Below are 19394 nucleotides of genomic sequence, written 5' to 3'. Positions count from 1 at the left end.
TTTTTAAATAAAATAAAAAATAAAATAAAATATAGATTATCTGAAAAAAAATAAATAAAATAAAATATAGATTATCTGAAAAAAAAAAAGATGTAGCACATACACAATGGAATATTACTCAGCCATTAAAATGAATGAAATACCGGCATTTTTAGCAACATGGATGGACCTGGAAATTATCATGTTAAGTGAAGTCAGCCATAGAATGAGACACCAACATCAAATGCTTTCACTGACATGTGGAATCTGAAAAAAGGACAGACTGTACTTCTTTGCAGAACAGATGCTGACTCACAGACATTGAAAAACTTAAGGTCTCTGGAGCAGACAGTTTGTAGGGTGGGGGGATGTGCTTGGGTTATGGGATGGAAATCCTGTTCAATTGGATTGTGATGATCACTATACAACTACAGATGTGATAAAAAAATAATTTTGTAGTACACCTTATAACATCTCACTACTGTGAGACTGTGAGCTAGGAAATACATAAAACCTACTGCCTAATTATGAGAGAAATGCAAATCAAAACTACAGTGAGGTACATTGAACTACTACCCCACCAATCAGAATGGCCATCACTAACAAATCTACATGTAACAAATCCTGGAGAAGGTATGGAGAAAAGGGAACCCTCCTACACTATTGGTGGCAATGTAAATTGGTACAACCACTGGAAAGCAGTAGGGAGGTTCCTCATATAACTAAAATAGAACCACAATATTATCCAAAAATCCCACTCCTAAGCATATATCCAAATAAAACTATTAATTCAAAAAGATACATGAACCCCTATGTTCACTGCAGCACTGTTCACAATAGCCAAGGTGTAGAAACCACCTAAATGTCCACTGACAGATGAGTGGATTAAGAAGATGTGGTGCATATACACAATAGAATACTACTCAGCCATTAAAAAAGAAAATAATGCCCTTTGCAGGAACATGGATGCAACTAGAGATTCTCATATTAAGTGAAATAAGAGAAAGATAAATACCGTATGATATCACTTACATGTGGAATCTAAAAATCTAAAATGTGGCACAAATGAACCTATCTATGGAACAGAAACAAACTCAAAGACATGGAAAACAGACTATGTTTGTCAAGAGAAAGGGGGGAGGGAGTGGTATTGACTGGGAGTTGGGGTTAGTAGATGCACACTTTTTCATTTACAATGGATAAGAAATGAGGTCCTTCTGTACAGCACAGGGAATTATACCCAACCTCTTGTGATGGAAGAGCATATGAGAAAAAGAATTCAGACTGGGTCACCTTGATGTACAGCAGAAACTGACATAACATTGTAAGTAAACTATAATTGAAAATTTTTTTTAAAAGGCTACTGCCTCTAATTGCAGAGGCTTCTGTTACAAACAGCCTTGCAGACTTAGATCAGTTTAACAATAGGCCTCCACTAGGGTCCACTGTCTTTCTTTAATCTACTTTGAATCATAAATCTGGGGCCATAAAGCTATAACGAATAACCCCCTCCCCTAATTTACAAAATGCTCTATAGTTTTAGCTATCATTTTAAAATCACATAGAGGAATAAATAATTTATAAAGTGCAAATCACCTGAGACAATCCTGAGGGACCAACTCCCTTGGACAGAATCTAGAGTACAATGGAAGTAACATAATCTAGATTAGACATATCCCAATTATCATACTAGAAAATGTAAATGCCTCATTATTTGTACTTTAAGAAATGAATGCACAAAGAAATAACCCCTGAAAAGTTTTATTAAAATAAGGATGAACCATTTTAAGTTTATTTAAATACAGAATCTCAGAGAAGTATATTTTTGGTTAAAATTTTCTTTAGAACAAATGTTATTTGTTCTCCCAAATGCCTATGCTCTATTAGTGGAGCTTAATAGGAAAAATAAATAAATAGAATGGTATTTTGAAGTACCTTATATCTTCATCAAGTTTATCTGCTTCCAAAATGATGTAATTAGAGGAGTTAAGGGCAAGCAAGAGGAGAATGAGTTTTCTCCCTTGAGGTAATTGGTGTATGATTATTACTTAGTAGGAAATTGTGTGCTGCCTAATTTTCTTATTGTTCATTGCTGCTGCTTCATTAAAATATGAAAAGAGTTTAACAAATTCAAAAATAAACAGTGAATTCCATAAAATGCTAAATTATCCTAATGGCAGTAAACATCTTTAGATATTTTGATAATCAGTAAAAAATAAAAAATTGAGGTTTGAAGGTTAGAGTTACCATAAACATCATCTATGGAGTTCCTGCCGTGGCTCAGTGGTTAACGAATCCGACTAGGAACCATGAGGTTGCGGGTTCAGTCCCTGCCCTTGCTCAGTGGGTTAAGGATCTGGCATTGCCGTGAGCTGTGGTGTAGGTTGCAGACACGGCTCGGATCCCGCATTGCTGTGGCTCTGGCACAGGCTGACAGCTACAGCTCTGATTTGACGCTGAGCCTGGGAACCTCCATATGCCACGGGAGCAGCCTAAGAAATGGCAAAAAGACAAAAAAAAAAAAAAAAAACAAAAACGAAAACAAAAAAAATCATTTCTGAGATTTAAGTTAAACTCAGTGTGCAAACAGTAAAAACATCCTAAATAAAAGCACGCTGCACACACAAAGAGCATAGTTGGCCATTCATTATTGGTATAGTCATCGGAGAGTGTCAAATAAAAGAATTCCATTCTAGGAACTGAATTATCACATTTATCAACACTGTTCATATAAACTATGTAATCACTAAATCTTGGCTTAGCCTTGAAGCAGAGTATTAGTCAGAGTTCTCTAGAGAAATAGAACCAATAGGAAATATATATTTCTATGAGGAGATTTGTTATAGGAATTGGCTTATGCAATTATGGAGGTCAAGAATTTCCACAACCTGCCATTTGCAACCTGGAGGATCAAGAAAGCCAGCGGTGTAATCCAATGGGAGTCTGAAGGCCTGAGATCCAGGAACACTGATGTCTGAAGACAGAAGCTGGATGTCCCAGGCCAAGCAAAGAGCAGATTTGCCTTGCTTCTGTTTTCCTGATTTAGTCAGGCTCTTGATGAATGAACTGATGAGAGTGATCTTCTTTACTCAGTCTACGTATTTAAATGCTAATCTGTTCTGGAAACACTCTCACAGACAAACCTAGAAATGATGCTTTACCAGCCATCTGGGCACCCTTTAGCCCAGCCAAGTGGATACATAAAATAAACCATCAGAAGCAATGTAAAACATAAAACTGAGTCGATTCCTTAAATTTAAAAGAGAAACACACACATATTTTAGCATAAAATAAGAGGTATAGGTCTAAATGTTCTGAATAGATAAAATGAATTCTCTCTTATGAAAGCAATCAGGATAAAGGGGAGTTTTTGTGATGACTCTGGCACAGTAACCCATGTAGACATTCAGAACAGCCATGTCTCCCTTCACATGTATACAGAGCTACCTAATTCTATTATCTTTCATACCTGGAACAAGTGCTTTCAATCTTAAAAATTACACTTGGGTAGTTTTAGAATGTTAAGAGTTTTCCCTCTATTCATGTTAACTTTGTTTCTAAACAATCTGAGTCTTGTGATTAAACGTAAACAATGAGAAGAGTTTACTGACTTGTTATCTATCTTTGGTTGTTATTGTTGTTACAAACAAGAATAGAATCATATTGGGATTGATTTTGTGTTTTCTGTCTGTTTTCAAATGGATATTGGTAAATAGCAGTGTACTGAGTATCAAATATCCTACCTACACATCATATCCCAACCCACACGTCTCCACTCCTTGTTCTTTGAACCGCACCAACACAACTACCATGCTTCTACGTTGCTCAACTTCTTGTTCCACATGCTGAGCCAGAGCCTTTATCTGGGGTGTATGAGACTCAGAATGTAGCTACTGGAGGCAGAACCTTAAAAATATAAAACTGAGAAGCTGTCAATGGCCATGCCAACTATCAATCAGGAGAAATCCATCTACAGTAGGAAAAGTGAAATTAACAGAGTGGAAAGTAGGGTGAAAAAAAAAAGTTAATCCTGGGAGTAACTGAGACTTAGCTCTGTTTCTTCCCTTTTGTCGAGTTTTATGTTGAACCATTCTTTAATTTTCTGAGCCAATACATTTCCTCTTTGACCCAATCCTAAGATGGATTTAATAATTTTTTACTAGTTTTTTTTTTTTTATCTCTCCTTTGACTAGACTGTATGTTTCATGTACACAAATATATCTGCCTTATTTACAAAGTACCTAGAACAGTGCCTGGCATTGAAAACATTCTATGTATATATGGAAAGGAAGGAAGGCAGGAGGGAACACTTTCTTCCTAGTTAGCTAGTTGAAACCAGATGAAGAAAATAATTTAAACTTAGTTAACATGACCGAGTTTGCTTTTTTATTGAAGTATGTTGATTTATAATGTGTTAAATTCAGATGTACAAGAGTTATTTTGTTATATATTATACATATATATATTCCTTTTAAAATTATCTTCTATTACAGATTATAAAATACTGAATACTGTTTCCTGTCCCATTCAGTAGGTCCTTATTATTTTATATATAGGAGTATATATATGTTAATCCCAAACTCGTAATTTATTCCTTCCCCCCCTTTCTCTTTGGTAACCATAAAGTTGTTTTCTATGTCTGCAAGTCTATTTCTGTTTTATAAATTAGTTCCTTTGTATCATTTTTTAGATTCCTCCTAAGTGATACCATATGATATTTGTCTTTGTGTGATTTACTCACTGTGATAATCTCTAGGTCCATCCATATTCTTGTAAGTGACATTATTTCACTCTTTTTTATGGTTGAGTAATAATATTACATTGTATATATAATATGTACCACATCTTCTTTATACATGCATCTCCCAGTAGACATTTAGGTTGCTTCCATGTCTTGGCTATTGCAAATAATGCTGCAATGAACATCGTGATGTATGTATCTTTTCAAATTAAAAGTATTCATCTTTTCTAGATATATGCCCAGGAATGGGAACACTAGATTATATGGTAACTCTATTTTTAGTTTTCTAAGTAACCGCCATACTGTCCTCGATTATGGCTGCACCACTTTACACACCCACCAACAGCGTAAGAGGGTTCTCTTTTCTCCACACCCTCTCCAGCATTTGTTATGTGTAGACTTATTAGTGATGGCCCTTCTGACTGGTGTGAAGGAATATGCCATTGTCGTATTGATCTGCATTTCTTCAGCAATTAGTGATGTTTGAGCATCTTTTCATGTGCCTTTTGGCCATTTGTATGTCTTCTTTGGAGAAATTTCTATGTAGGTGTTCTGCTAATTTTTAATTTTTTTTAATATTAAGCTATATAAGTTGATAGTATATGTGGTCACCATGAGGTTTACATATAGCATATAGTATGAACTAAAGCAAAGTGTGAAATGATGTCTCATTAAATAGAGGATATACTTAAATAGAAGTCATATAAAGGAATAAAACATAAAACTTGGAAGTTGCAAAGTACAATAATTTGAAAGTTCGTAGCAGGTGTCAACAGCAATTTAAGCAGACAGAAGAAAAAATCAGAGGCCTTGAAGATAAGTCAATAAATATTGTCCACTCTAAGTAACAAAAAAAGAATGAAAAACAATTTAAAAAGATGAATAAAAATAAACCACTAAGACCTGTGGGACAAAATTCAAATAATGTATGTATAATAAGAGAAAATGGAGAAAGGAAAGGAAGAATACTTGGAAGAATAAAGGCCAAAGGCTTTCTAGATTTGATGAAAAGCATCTATCTACACATTCAAGAAACTCCATGAACTTCGAGTAGCATAAAATTAAAGAGATCTACACCTAGACACCTTACAAACAAACTGTTGAAAGTTAAAGAAAAAGAGTCTTGAAAGCTCTAAGAGAGAAGTAACTTGTCAAGCACAAGGAATCCACAATAACAGTAAGAGCTGAATTTTCAGCTGAAACCAGTGAGGCCAGAAAGTGGTGAGATGAAATATTCAAAATGCTAAAAAGAAAAATCACTCAAATGAGAATTCTATATATGACAAAACAACTTCCAAAATGAAAGAGAAATTAAGACACTCCTAGATAAATAAAAACTGAGCCCATTTGCTTCTAGCAGGCCTGAACTACAAAAAAAAAAAAAAAAAAAAAAAAAACTAAAGTGAGTCTCAGGATTAAAATAAAGGACTTAAGCTGTAACCTGCACAAAGGAAAAAAAACATGTAAGTTAATTATATAGGTAAACATAGAATACAGTATAAATGCAGTATTTTTGTTCGTAGCTGCTTTTTTCTCATTTAAAAAATGAATAAAGTGGTAATTATAATTCTATGTTGATGAATAAACAATGTATAAAGATGTAATTTGTGAAAAAAATAATATAAAGGGGAATAGGGGCAACCTTGCTACCTGTAAGCAAAAGTACAATTGAGATTAAATTGACTTCAGTTTGAAATAAGTCATTATAAATTAAAATATTAATGGCAATCTCTAGAGAACTCAATATATAATAAAAGGTGCTGTAAAATAGATAGTAAAAATATTTTAAGTATTAAAGTAGTCCAATAGAAAAGATCTCTAACACAAAAGAAGGAAATATTGGGAGAATTGAAGAACACAAATGCTATGACATATAGAAAACAAATAGTAAAATGGCAGAAATAAATCTTAAGCTGTCAAGAATTACATTAAACATAAATGGGTTAAACTGTTCAATTAAAAGATAGATATGGGAGTTCCCATGGTGGCTTAGTGGTTAACAAACCAGACTAGTATTCACGAGGATGCAGGTTCAATCCCTAGACCTGCTCCTGCTCAGTGAGTTAAGGATCTGGCATTGCCATGAGCTCTGATGTAGGCCACACATGCGGCTCAGATCCTGTGTTGCAGTGGTATAGGCCAACAGCTACAGCTCTGATTCAACCCCTAGCCTGGGAGCCTCCATATGCCATGGGTGTGGCCCTAAAAAGACAAAAGACCAAAACAAAAAAAACAAAACAAAAAAAGGACAAATATTAGCAAAGTGGATAAAAAAGCATCCATTTATTTATATGCTGTCTAGAAGAGATTAATCAAAAACATAAACCTAAAGAAAGCAGAAGAAAGGAAATAATAAAATTTAGGAAAGTAATAAAGACTAAAAGAGTAATAGAGAAAAGTCAATGAAACCACAAATATTGTTTTTTAGAAAAAAAAAAAAATCAACAAGTGGTTAGGTACATTGACCATGAAAAAATTACACAAGACTCACATTGGTAAGATCATAAATGAAAGACAGGATATTGCTATCAATTTATGGAAACAAAAAGAATAATAAGGAAATACTATAACCAATTATATGGTATGTAATTAGATAACCTAGATGAATTGGAAAAATTCCTAAAAAAATGACTAAACCTGACTCAAGAGGAAGTAGAAAAATCTGTATATACCTATAAGAAGTAAAAAGAGGAAAGTAGTAATTTTTCAAAGTCTCACAAAAGATGCCTAGAACCAGGAGTTCCCTTGATGCACCGCTGGGTAAGGATCCAGCCTTGTCACTGCAGTGGTTCAGGTGGGCCTGTGGTACAGGTTCCATCCCTAGCCCAGGAACTTCCACATCCATGGGTGGGGCCAAAAAAAAAAAAAAATGCCCAGAATCAAATGGCTTCACTGGTGAATTCTACCAAATATTTTTAAAAGACTTAACACCAACACTTCACAAAATCTTCCAAAAAGTAGAGGAGGACACCCTTTTCAAACTCTTTTCTAGGAAGTCAGGATTATTATCCTGGTAGCAAATCGGACAAAGATATCACTAAAAAAGAAGAGTGTAGAATAATATCCCTCATGAATGTAGATGTAAAACCCCTAAAGAAAACACTAGCAAACTGAATTCAATAGGATTTAAGGAGAATTATACATCATGAACATGTAAGATTTAGTCCAGAATGCAAGGTTGGTACAATATGGAAAAACTTATCAGTTCATATACCATATCACCATAATAAAAGGAAGGAAACACATGATCATCTCAAGTAACTTATATTTGAGTTACTTATGAATATAGTGCTCGATGGTAGCACTTCTACCACTACACATATTCCACCTATGTAACATTTAAGTAACCCAAGGGACATCTAGGATCTAAAATATGGTTCAAACGTATAGCTTGTAAGCCCTATATATGAGGTAAACACAAAATTTTCTCTCTGGTATTCACCAATGGAATGTGAATTGTCACGGTAACAGAAAAAAAAGACATAATACTGAATTGCTTATCTAATGCTGCATTATAAACCACTCCCAAATTACAGCTGTCAACAAATACCCATTTTATTTTTTATAAATGTATGGGTCAGCAATTTGAGCTGCACTCTGCTAAGCAGCTCCTCTTTTGGTCTCAGTATTGCAAGAGGAAAGAGCCTCATCTTGAAGTTCTCTTAAAGCCTTGCTTCAGAAGTTACATAACATCACTTCGAAGTAATCACGAAGCCAGTCCAGATACAAATCTACTTCTTAGTGGGAAAAGCAGAAAAGTCACATTGCAAAAGGATGTAAGAGTAGTAGCAATTTTTTATTTGTTAAATTTTATTGTATTTTGTGTGCGCGCGTGTCTTTTTAGGGCTGCTCCAGCAGCACATGGAGGTTCCCAGGCTAGGGGTTGAACTGAAGCTGCAGTCACAGGCCTATGCCACAGCCACAACGTTGCAGGATTCAAGCCATGTCTGCAACCCACACCATGGCTCATGGCAATGCTTACACTACAACTTATGGCAACACTGGATCCTTAACCCAATGAGCAAGGCCAGGGATCTAATCTGTGACCTCATGGATGCTAGTCGGATTGGTTTCCACTGAGCCACGATGGGAACTCCAAATTTTATTGTCTTTATTTTGGACCTAGAAGAGAACTTATTATAGAATGTCAACTCCAAAGATTCTGCCACCTAAAGACATCTTAGTATCTGTGTCCTCTGAGCTAACTTCACTCTCTCCTGTATTTTTCTTGTTTCCTTAATACTATTCAATCCAAAAGAAAAAATAAATGTCATTAAGTGAGAAATTAAGTATCAGGCAGCTTTTTCCTTCCTTAAATAAAATGTAGTTTTTAGAATGCTGAGCAGTTACCAGAAAAAATGCAGTAGAGTTACATAAAGCAACAACAGTGATTTTTTTAAAAGCATAGGATTGATTTAAATAAATTAAAATCATATTATTTATGCAAATTAAAACACATGCATACATAAAAAATTGTATGTATGCTTATATGTGGATATATTTAACAATATTGTATGAATTTTCAGTGAGATATACATATCCAAATGCACTTATGCAAAACAGGTAGGGTAGATGCAAAGATGGAAGTAAGAAGTGGAAGTGTGACTCAAGTATGAAGGTCAGAACAAGGTAAAACAAGAAAAGATGGATGTTAATTATCTGTCACAAACTGAGGACTATGACTGAATCATCTCAGTACATTTTAGATCCCTCAAAACCTAAAACATTTTAATAAGATAGATGCATATAAAAGGACATGGAAAATGTGTAAGTTATAAAGTAAATAAAGTAGATGCACAATAATTTGATCCCATTTGTATAAATATAAATACTCATGTATGCATTCATATTTATGCTTGCTTATGTTCTGAAAATTCCTGACAATATTAACAGGTTATTTCGTGCAAATATATGTCTAGAGAGCTGGGAGGTAAAAGTTTATACATAGATAAACTTCTGATTATTTTTTATCTAGGAAGAGTTAATATAGGTATAAGTTTTTTTAAAAAATAGTAAGCTAGAAGGACTTGAAGCCCAAGATAATTTGGAAATAATGACAGAGCATTGCACTTCACGTAAAACTTTGAAGCTGCAATTGGATAAATATTTATTTCATATTCATAGCATGTTTGAGAAGAAGGGGTAATAATATGTGCAAGTTGAGGAGGTTTATGTAGATGACGTATTTATTTAAAAGTTAAAGATATTTGTGCCCATAAGGAAGCTAAAGGAAATAGAAAGATAAATATTACTGCCACAAATTTGGTGTTAAGTGGGCTAAGCTGACAAGTACATGTCAGGGTATATGCAACCTTAGAAACTTCATCTTTCTGGCAGTCTTCTCCCAAGCACACTAAGAAATAGCTCAGTAAACATGGAACACCATGTTATATATAAGAAAAATATTACTTATATGGATTAGAGACTACATTCTAGGGGTAGGACTGGAGAAGCCACAGAACCTCAGTCAGAGAGATCCAACAGGAGATGGGAAGATTGGCAGGACCACTGAGCATGTAAATTGCCCATGTCCAAAAGCAAAGCTCGTGTTAAGCCTACATGTGTGCTAAGACAGTTTTAATGTCTTGATACCCGTTTTAATGTTAAGAATACATATAAAGCACTAAAACAGTGCCGGACATACAAAAAGTGATCAATAAATTCAATCACTATTATTTGAAGTTCTGTAGAAATACCAAGGAAAAAATAAAAATCTATAATTGCATCAAGCTTACATTTTAATGGGGAAGCAGATCATAAATAAACAAAATGTAAGTATATCAGATGGTGATAAGTGAATGGAAAATAATTTTTAAAAGATAAGGCAATAAAAAGCATAAGGTCAAGGTGGAGATTTAAATTTTAACAATGAGATGGTGACATTGCACTCAACACCTAAGGGAGCATCATGTAGACATATGCTTGGGGGATTCCTAATCATTTAGCAAACATCTTTGAACATTTGCTAATCCATGACATTGTGCCAAGTCCTTTATGCAAAATAAAAGTAGCAAAAAAGTACTGAGTGTTTATTATGGGCTGGGCACTTCAGTAAGTATGTTCTTTGTAATATCTTACTTAATCCTCATAAAAAATGATTTTATGAAAAGAGTAAGACTTTCAGAAGCTAGGTATTTAACACAAAGTCACTCAGTTACTCAGCAAAACCAGGATTTGACCTGGGGGCTTAGACACCAAGTCTATTAGCAGGACTTCATGTTCATTTATTGAGCACCAGACAATTCTATGCTCTCAGAGTCTTTTATTTTTCCTTGAGAGCATTTACATTGAACATAAGGTATTATTCATACAATTACTTAAATATTTTAGGGGTCTTTTCATGCTACCCTACACATAGCAGGAGGGCAGGGGCCAATTGAGCTTCTCTTGTTCACCACTGAATTAATCAATGGAACATATACAATCACAATTTTTTGTAATATTTTACAGGTTTCAATAATAACGTGTTACTCTTCCTAGCTTTCAAATAAATAAAGAAAATTTAGAGACAAATGATCTTAAAATTCTGAGAAACATGGTCAAAGTAGGGCTTTTGGAAGATTATTCTGATTTATATATTTGTAGTTGATACGTAAAATTTTGCTTGTCCATCATCCATTCTTCAGAGATAGCCCTCCAACCGTTCTTCAGAGTATCATTTCCCTCTCTTCACCCCCTCTCCCTTTCCTTCTCTCGTGAGCTCCTTTTGAAAGCATCTACCCCATCACCTGGCTGTAAGGATGATTAAATGACTCATTTCTAATACCCACAGATCTATCCCCTGCCCTCGAGTTTACCCAACCCAAAGCAGGCCAACAGGACTCAATCCTACACCTTTGCTTAAACTTTTGGGAAGGAGACTTTAGTTCCCTGAGTTGTTAACATGTTAGGATGGGTATCTGAAGCTACTTCTACTCATCTGTGCAAACTCATAAGAATCTGAGGAAAAAAGCCCAAAGAAGAGAAAAGAAGGTATTTTTATCTTCTATGAAAGATATGGGAAGAAACATTTCTAATAATAACTACGTGACCCTAAACTCATCCATCCATAAAGCCATGTCCCTAGACTTTTCTGCTACATGAGCAATAGATAATTTTCCTCAAACCAACCTGAACTGGTAAATTAGTTAACTCTTGCTTACAATGCTCACAATATTGGAGTTCCCATCGTGGCGCAGTGGTTAATGAATCTGACTAGGAACCATGAGGTTGTAGGTTCAATTCCTGGCCTTCCTCAGTGGGTTAACGATCCGGCGTTGCCATGAGCTGTGGTGTAGGTTGCAGACATGGCTCGGATCCCACAATGCTGTGGCTCCGGCGTAGGCCAGTGGCTGCAGCTCCAATTATACCCCTAGCCTGGGAACCTCCATATGCCACGGGAGCAGCCCTAGAAAAGGCAAAAAGACCAAAAAAAAAAAAAATGCTCAATAAATAATCCCAACACATACATGGCTTAAACCAACGAAAATCACATTATGTCTCACAGCTGCCAATGGTCAAGAATATAGGGTGGCTCAGGTGGAATTTTTGAATGCAAAGTCTCTCATATTGTTCCCCTTACATGTTTTCTGGTGATACAGTCATCCAATGGGTTGACGGAAATGGAGAATCCCTAAGGTGATTCTCGCTTGAGTGACAGGATCTACTGACCATAGGCTTGGGGTGGGAGGATAGGGATATCTCAGTTTCTTTCAACAAGGGCCTTTCTGTAGGGCTGTTTGAGTGTCCTCATGGCATGGTGGTAGCAGGCTTCCCTCAGAATGGCCAAGGCTGCAATACATTTTACAACCTTAACAACTAACCTTGGAAGTCACACCATCAATTCTGCCATATTCTATAGGTCACACACGGTCAGCCTAAATTCAGTGGAGAAAAAAAAAAAAAAATCATTCAAAGAGATGAATATCAGAAGATAGAGAAATTCAGCCATCATTTAGAAGACTAGTTACCACAACTGAGTTTCTGTCATTTCATTATAGAGTCCAGTCTGAAATCACAAGTTATCTGAATATAAAGTGTCACATGTACCTGATGTAAGATTCAAAGACCTATTAAAGAAAACAGAGTACAGTGCTCACTTCAGCGTTCATATACTATAATTGGAATGATACAGAGAAGATTAGCATGGCCCCTGCACAAGGATGACATGCAAATCCGTGAAGAATTCTATATTTTGAATATATATATGACTGGGTCACTCTGCTGCACAGCATAAATTGGCACAACATTGTAAATAAACTAGACTTTAATTGGAAGGAAGGAAGGAAAGAGATTAAATCAAACTGGCCTCATAAGGTAGGCTCCAGAGAGGAAGCATATTTGAATCAGGCCTTGAACATACTATTTTTAACATTTTTAACTTATTTGTTTAGGTAAAGATTAAAAAGAGAGCATTTCAGGGTTCAGAAAAGTTAAAGGCAGGAAGAAGTCATTAGTCTGCTATAACTGAAGTCAACAGAGGAATCCTAGTGGAAAATAATGTAGTCAGTATTGGATAGAAACAGCTTATGCTGGGGCCCTGTATGTTGTTTAAAGAGCTTTTATTTAATTTGATAGCAACTTTCCTAAAAAATAAAAATATTAAGGTGAATAGAAAGGAAAAGGGTTGATCCAACCCTGCTATCTCTGTACACACTTTGCTAAACTCAGACTTACCACCTACTCAATAAGAAGGTTGTTGGTATCTTATAGAATTCCTTGCAAAATCTCCATGGGCCAAAGACCTGATCCTTATCTTCTCAATGTCAAAGTTCTCTCCTATTCATTTATTCAAGGTTGATTAGATTCTAGGGGACTAATTAATGGGAATCAAACTCACTTATATTGATTAGCAACTTGAAATCTAATTTCTTCATTTATAATGAGAAAAATTATTGCCTCATGGACCAAAAGCTTCAAGTCAGGTGGATAGTGTATTTTTTTTTCTAGTAGGCAAGATTTCTTGGGAACTGAATATGAGAAAGTTGCTTGGTTAGTGCAGAGATGAAGGAATGAAAATATGATGATCTTCATGAATTTATAATTAATTGCCGTCTTTTCCATATGGTTGTAACATTTAACTTATTTGTTTATTGCACAAATATTTACTCAGCATCTTCTATGTGGCCTTGCCCCATATGAATTGTTTAGGCATATTAAAATATGTGAAACTTAGCCTCTGTCATCAGTAGGAAGACAAATGGGGAACCAACATTAATCAAGGTTTTAGTATGGGCCATTCCTTATACAAAGTGATTTATGACCCTATCTCTTTGAATTTCCCTAACTCTATCAGGCATTTAGATTTTATCTTGCCCTTCAAAGAAAAGTATTTTTAAAGGAGAAAAGCACTCTAAGCAACTTACCCAAGATCATGTACGTAAGTAGTTTCATGACTGTATCTATTTGTCAAAACTCATTAGATTGTATATTTAACTGGGCAATTATATCATACATAAGTTATACCTCAACAAAGGTGATTAAAGGAAATCATGTCACAAAGCCAAAGAAAAGATCTGTGGAAATAAGTTTTTTAAAAAGGCCCTTACGGAGTTCCCGTGGTGGCGCAGTGGTTAACGAATCCGACTAGGAACCTTGAGGTTGAGGGTTCGGTCCCTGCCCTTGCTCAGTGGGTTACCGATCTGGCGTTGCCATGAGCTGTGGTGTAGGCTGCAGACATGGCTCGGATCCCGAGTTGCTGTGGCTCTGGCATAGGCCAGCAGCTGCAGCTCCGATTCAACCCATAGCCTGGGAACCTCCACATGCCACAGGAGCAGCCCAAGAAATAGCAAAAAGACAAAATAAATAAATAAAAAGGCCCTTACACGCTGCTGTGAGTTCTCAACTCGCAAACAAGAAATAAAGTAAAATGGTACTTTCTTTTACATAAAGTTTACTTAAAGGAGCCTCAGTGGTACCAGTTACACAGCCAGAAATGTTTTCCTTAAGTTTCCCTACATGATTAGGTCTGTATAATGGTGTATTTGTCAATTTGGCTAGGCTTTGGGGCCCAGTTAGTTTTTTTTGATCAGACTTAGTCCAGATTTTGCTATCAAAGTATTTTTTTTAAGATGTGACTAATATTTACATCAGTAGACTTTGAGTGAAGCAGATTACCCTCCATAACGTGGGTGTGTCTCATCCAATCAGTTGAAGGCCATTAAGAGCAATGAGTAACGTTTCCTGAATAAAAGAATTCTGCCTCCAGACTGAACCATAGAAATTCTGCCTGAGTTTTCAGAACCTTCAGACTCACAATCAGAACACTAACTCTTACCTGAATTTCTAGCTTATCAGCCTGCCCTATGGATTTAGCTCTTCCAGACACCACAATTAGGTAAACCAATTCCTTAAAATCTGTCTCTCTTTCTCCATATAGCTATACAGACCTATACCTGTATCTATATTCTATTGGTTCTGTTTTGGTGGAGAACCCCAATATAGACTTTAGTGCCCAGAGTCCTTCTGGAGAGCTAGAATTTTAAGGATGGGATTTTTGAATTGGGAAATCTAAATGAAAAAAAGGTAGGTGTGTACCAGTGTGTCAGGGGCCGAGTAGAGGCATTTAGTTGCCAAAGGCAAAATGGGTATAGTTACTTTAATAGACAGCGGAGTCAAACCTGTAATTAAAATAGTTTGACTTATACAGATCTATGACATTAGTTGTTTGATCATGGTTTCCATTGAAGAGAAATATATAAGCAGTCTACTAAAGTCTTACTTGGTCTCTGTAAGGAGAATTTAAGGTCAAGTGAACAAAGTCTAACTTGAATTACATAAACAGATTTGGACATTTCCCAAACTTGAGTCAGTTTACAAATCAAGATTACCTTTAATGAAAGGGAGACCAGGGGCCCTTGAGAAAGGACCCAGGTACTCTGCTAAAAATTTATACTATTTATCTTTCACCCAGCTTTTTTCAAAGGGAAGGTCTTTTACCAAGGTGACTACACACTAGAAGAAAGCAAATTATCACAAGTTTCAGGGATTACTTATCTTTGGCTCTGAACTGACACCAATTCAAGGAGACCTGAAAAGATGTTGTGATCCATCAGTCCGAGTAGGGACTTAACAGAGTTCAAGTGATCAGTGGAGTTTTAGCTCAGGTCCATCTCAGAGCATGTCCAATGGGTCACTGTAATGGTTAATTTTATGCATCAATTTGGTTGGACCACGGTGCCCACATACCTGGCCAAATATTATTCCAGATGTTTCTGTGAGGGTATTTTTGGATGAGATTTACATTTAAATTAGTGGACTTTGAGTAAAGCAGATAACCCTCTGTAATTTGTGCAGTCCTCATAAATCAGTTGAAGGCCTGAAAAGAACAAAAGGCTGACCACCTCCAAGCAAGAGAGAATTCTGCCAGCAGAGTGCCTTTAGATTTCATTTTCAGTATCAGCTCTTCCTGGTTTGCCAGGAAGCTGCCTTTGAACTTGAGTATCACTCTTACCGAAGTCTCGTCCTCATGATGTGTCTGTGTGTGTCTCCTATGGGTACTATTTTTCTGGATGACCCTAATAATACAGTCTCTAAACCCATCCTCTGGTTATTCCCCCAATTTGGGAATGCATAATTGGAAGATATATTCAGTAACTGACAGAATCGGAATATTCACATAGATTTGTTGACTTGCATGGTTTATGCTATTATGATAGGAAAGGCCAAATGGGATCCTTTGCTTAGGTAAAATTGTCTCTACCTGGGAAAACAGCAAACCAAAAGCCATGCCACATTACTACAGGGATGGTAGAAATTAGTGCCACTACTCTATTGGTTTCCTTTCTCTTGAGAGCTCTAATTCAGTCTGACTCATACCTGGGAATATAAAGCAGGCTATATTAGCAGGATAAAATTGGTCTTACATGCATTTCCAATTTATTGGGATGAGAAATGAATGCTTCCTATGAATTGATGTGGGTTACTTGTGGTCATCTTGGTCCTAATGGAGGCATTTCAGCATCAAGAAGCTGGAGTGGACAGTGGTTTCTTAAGAGTGTGAAAAGATATGAACGGTACCCACCAGGAAATTGCCCAGGTCAAAAGAACTGTTAATAAATGTTCCTGGTATTGGAAACATGCAACAAATATGAGAAAGCACATCACCAAATTTATCTATAAATATTCACTGAGTTACTGGAAAGTGTTAAGCACTGTTTTGCTTAACCATAGACATAAGCCATTGCCCCTATAGAACAGTCATGCTAGCAAGGGGTGGGGACGTAAACAAACATAAAAATAAAAGTCAGAACAAGGAGGATCAGGAATGCCAGGGTAAGTAAAGCAGACATCGTTGAGAAAGAAACAATCTGAGCAAAGATATGAAGGAGGTAATGAAGTCACAGAGATATGAGCAAGGAAGAGACAGAACATTCCAAGCATAGGAAACAGTACAAAGACTCCAAAGGTGGAAATTCTCCGGTATGTTTACGAAGTAAGAGAAAGGTCAGTGAGGTGGTTGCCAAGGTAATAAAGAAAATTAATCATAAATTAAATCAAAGGGATAACAGGGACTGGATTATGGTAGACCTTATAGGACAGTATAACAACTTTAGCTTTTGCCATAAAACAGAGAACCATTTCAGGGTTTAACTAGGATCACCAGACTACTCATTAAGATTAAAAGGATAAGGATGGAGGCAAGGAGATCAGTAGGAGCCAATAACCCATGTGAGAAAAGATGGCTTGGACTTCACCAGTTATCAGATAGAGTGGAGAATTCTGGATGTATACTGAAAGTAGCAACAATAGGATTCTTTTCTGATGCATCAGACTTATGAAAAGAAAGAATCAAAAATGACACCACAGATTTTGGCCTTAACAATTGGAAGAATGGTTTCCTGAGATGGGATAGGCTGCAAATGGAAAAAGGTATGTGAGAAGAAAATGTAGTTCAGATTGGACATCTTAAATTTAAGATGAACTTGTGGCTGCCTGATGGGAGGGGGAGGGAGTGGGAGGGATCGGGAGCTTGGGCTTATCAGACACAACTTAGAATAGATTTACAAGGAGATCCTGCTGAATAGCATTGAGAACTATGTCTAGATACTCATGTTGCAACAGAAGAAAGGGTGGGGGAAAAACTGTAATTGTAATGTATACATGTAAGGATAACCTGACCCCCTTGCTGTACAGTGGGAAAATAAAAAAAAGAAAAAAAAATTTAAGATGAATATTAGATAACCAAATGGTCATGCTGAATTAGACAATTGAAAATGTAAATTTAGAAATTCAGGGAGAAATCCAAGCCAGTCATATAAATGTAGGATTTATTATCATAAAAGTGATTTCAAAGGTATCAGTGTGCTTATACCCTGAACACAGCTTCCTACCCCTTCCCACTGTTGGGTAAAAGACCAAAAAATTGAGTGGAATAAAGCAGCAAAAGCTGACTACCCCTCCATTCCTGAAGTCTTTGCTAATCTTTACTTTAGGGGCATGATAGGTAAGGAGGGAGGTCTTACCTCTGAATGAATATTGAAATGCTTAATTAATATCTTAGGCTAGGACCATCTAATCTCTCAATCAAAGACACATTTACAACTTTAAGGAGTGATAAATTTAAATTTTTATCTGAGTATAAGGAGTAAAGTCATAGGAAATGTTCAAGTTTCAGTCAAGGTCATAGAAATACTTCCCCTAGTGAATACAGCTGGAAATGGCATTTAGAGACAAAAAGTTGCTAATCATCCTTACAATGTAGCAATTATATTAACAATTAATTCAAGCATTATACTCTTTTTCACCTATCCACTTTAAGTTAATCCTTTTCTCCCACAACCATATGAAGAGAGAACCTATTTTTGTTTTGTTTTATTTTTTGTATAAAGCTTCCAATTATGATAGAGCTAAAGAATGAAGTTCTTATGAATGGGTGAAGCTTAAGATTTATGCAAGATTCCCTGCTCAATATTGAGCAAATTTTTATAACCAATTGCTCTCCATTGATATTTCCATTTTACTGCAACCTCAGGAATAAATGCCCTTGATTAGATGCTTGGATAAATAGACTGTGCTAAGGCAAGCTGCTTAGAAAGGTATTTGACTAGCTTGAACCCTTACTTTTATTTGCCCACAGCTCATCAGCTCATCTGAAGCTTCAGCACCAAGTTATGGGTTGAAATGTAATGATAGTATACAACATCTTCCTTGATGGCTCAAAAAGCTCCCTGACTTAATTTACTTCAATTTTCGCTTTTTATTGCAGAGTTCTCTTCTGAACAGATGCATCAGGCTTTTATAACTGTATTGGGGTGGAAATTATAAATGTTGCTTTTACAAAGCACTCAGAAAAAGCATCAGGTGTCAAGATCTAAAAAGGGCTGTCAAGATGATCTTGCATTAAATGGTGTTCTGGCTGCTTGGAAGAGCCTAAAAATATTCACCAACATGCAAACCCTACTGCCCAGATACGCAGTAGAGGATGAGGTAGAGCCAGAGGCCAACTATTTGTTATTTAAATAGAACATTAATGTAATAGAAGGTATTTGCTTGTTTCAGCAAGATAACTATCATAAACTTCACAGAGTAATACCTTGCCTTTAATAGCACAGCTCAGGGATCATTAACGGACAGCAGCCACAGTATATCTAGTACAGCAATGGATGACAGTTCAAACTAGAATTTTCACATCCTACATAAGGAATTTTGTAAAGGTGACCTGGAATGGTAAAAGCCTCAAATATCAGGCACTCTA

The 19394-nt window shown here is 36.0% G+C and overlaps 1 long non-coding RNA gene and 1 other non-coding gene across 2 annotated transcripts in view; one reads left to right on the top strand and one right to left on the bottom strand.

The window, feature by feature from the left end:
- Positions 1 to 19394, bottom strand: part of LOC110259290 (uncharacterized) — a 347731-nt gene that overhangs the window by 300861 nt on the left and 27476 nt on the right. The window lies entirely within an intron of this gene.
- LOC146405329 (U6 spliceosomal RNA) lies at positions 12791 to 12896 on the top strand. The gene has a single exon (XR_014839270.1). It is a non-coding gene; the product is annotated as a U6 spliceosomal RNA (small nuclear RNA).

Source organism: Sus scrofa, chromosome 2 (assembly GCF_054392235.1).
Source record: "Sus scrofa isolate SSC_HxYL_T2T_F1_AM1 chromosome 2, Sscrofa_HxYL_maternal_Yorkshire_Landrace_v2.0, whole genome shotgun sequence".
Taxonomy (NCBI): domain Eukaryota; kingdom Metazoa; phylum Chordata; class Mammalia; order Artiodactyla; family Suidae; genus Sus; species Sus scrofa.
This window is presented reverse-complemented; position numbering and strand designations above follow the sequence as displayed.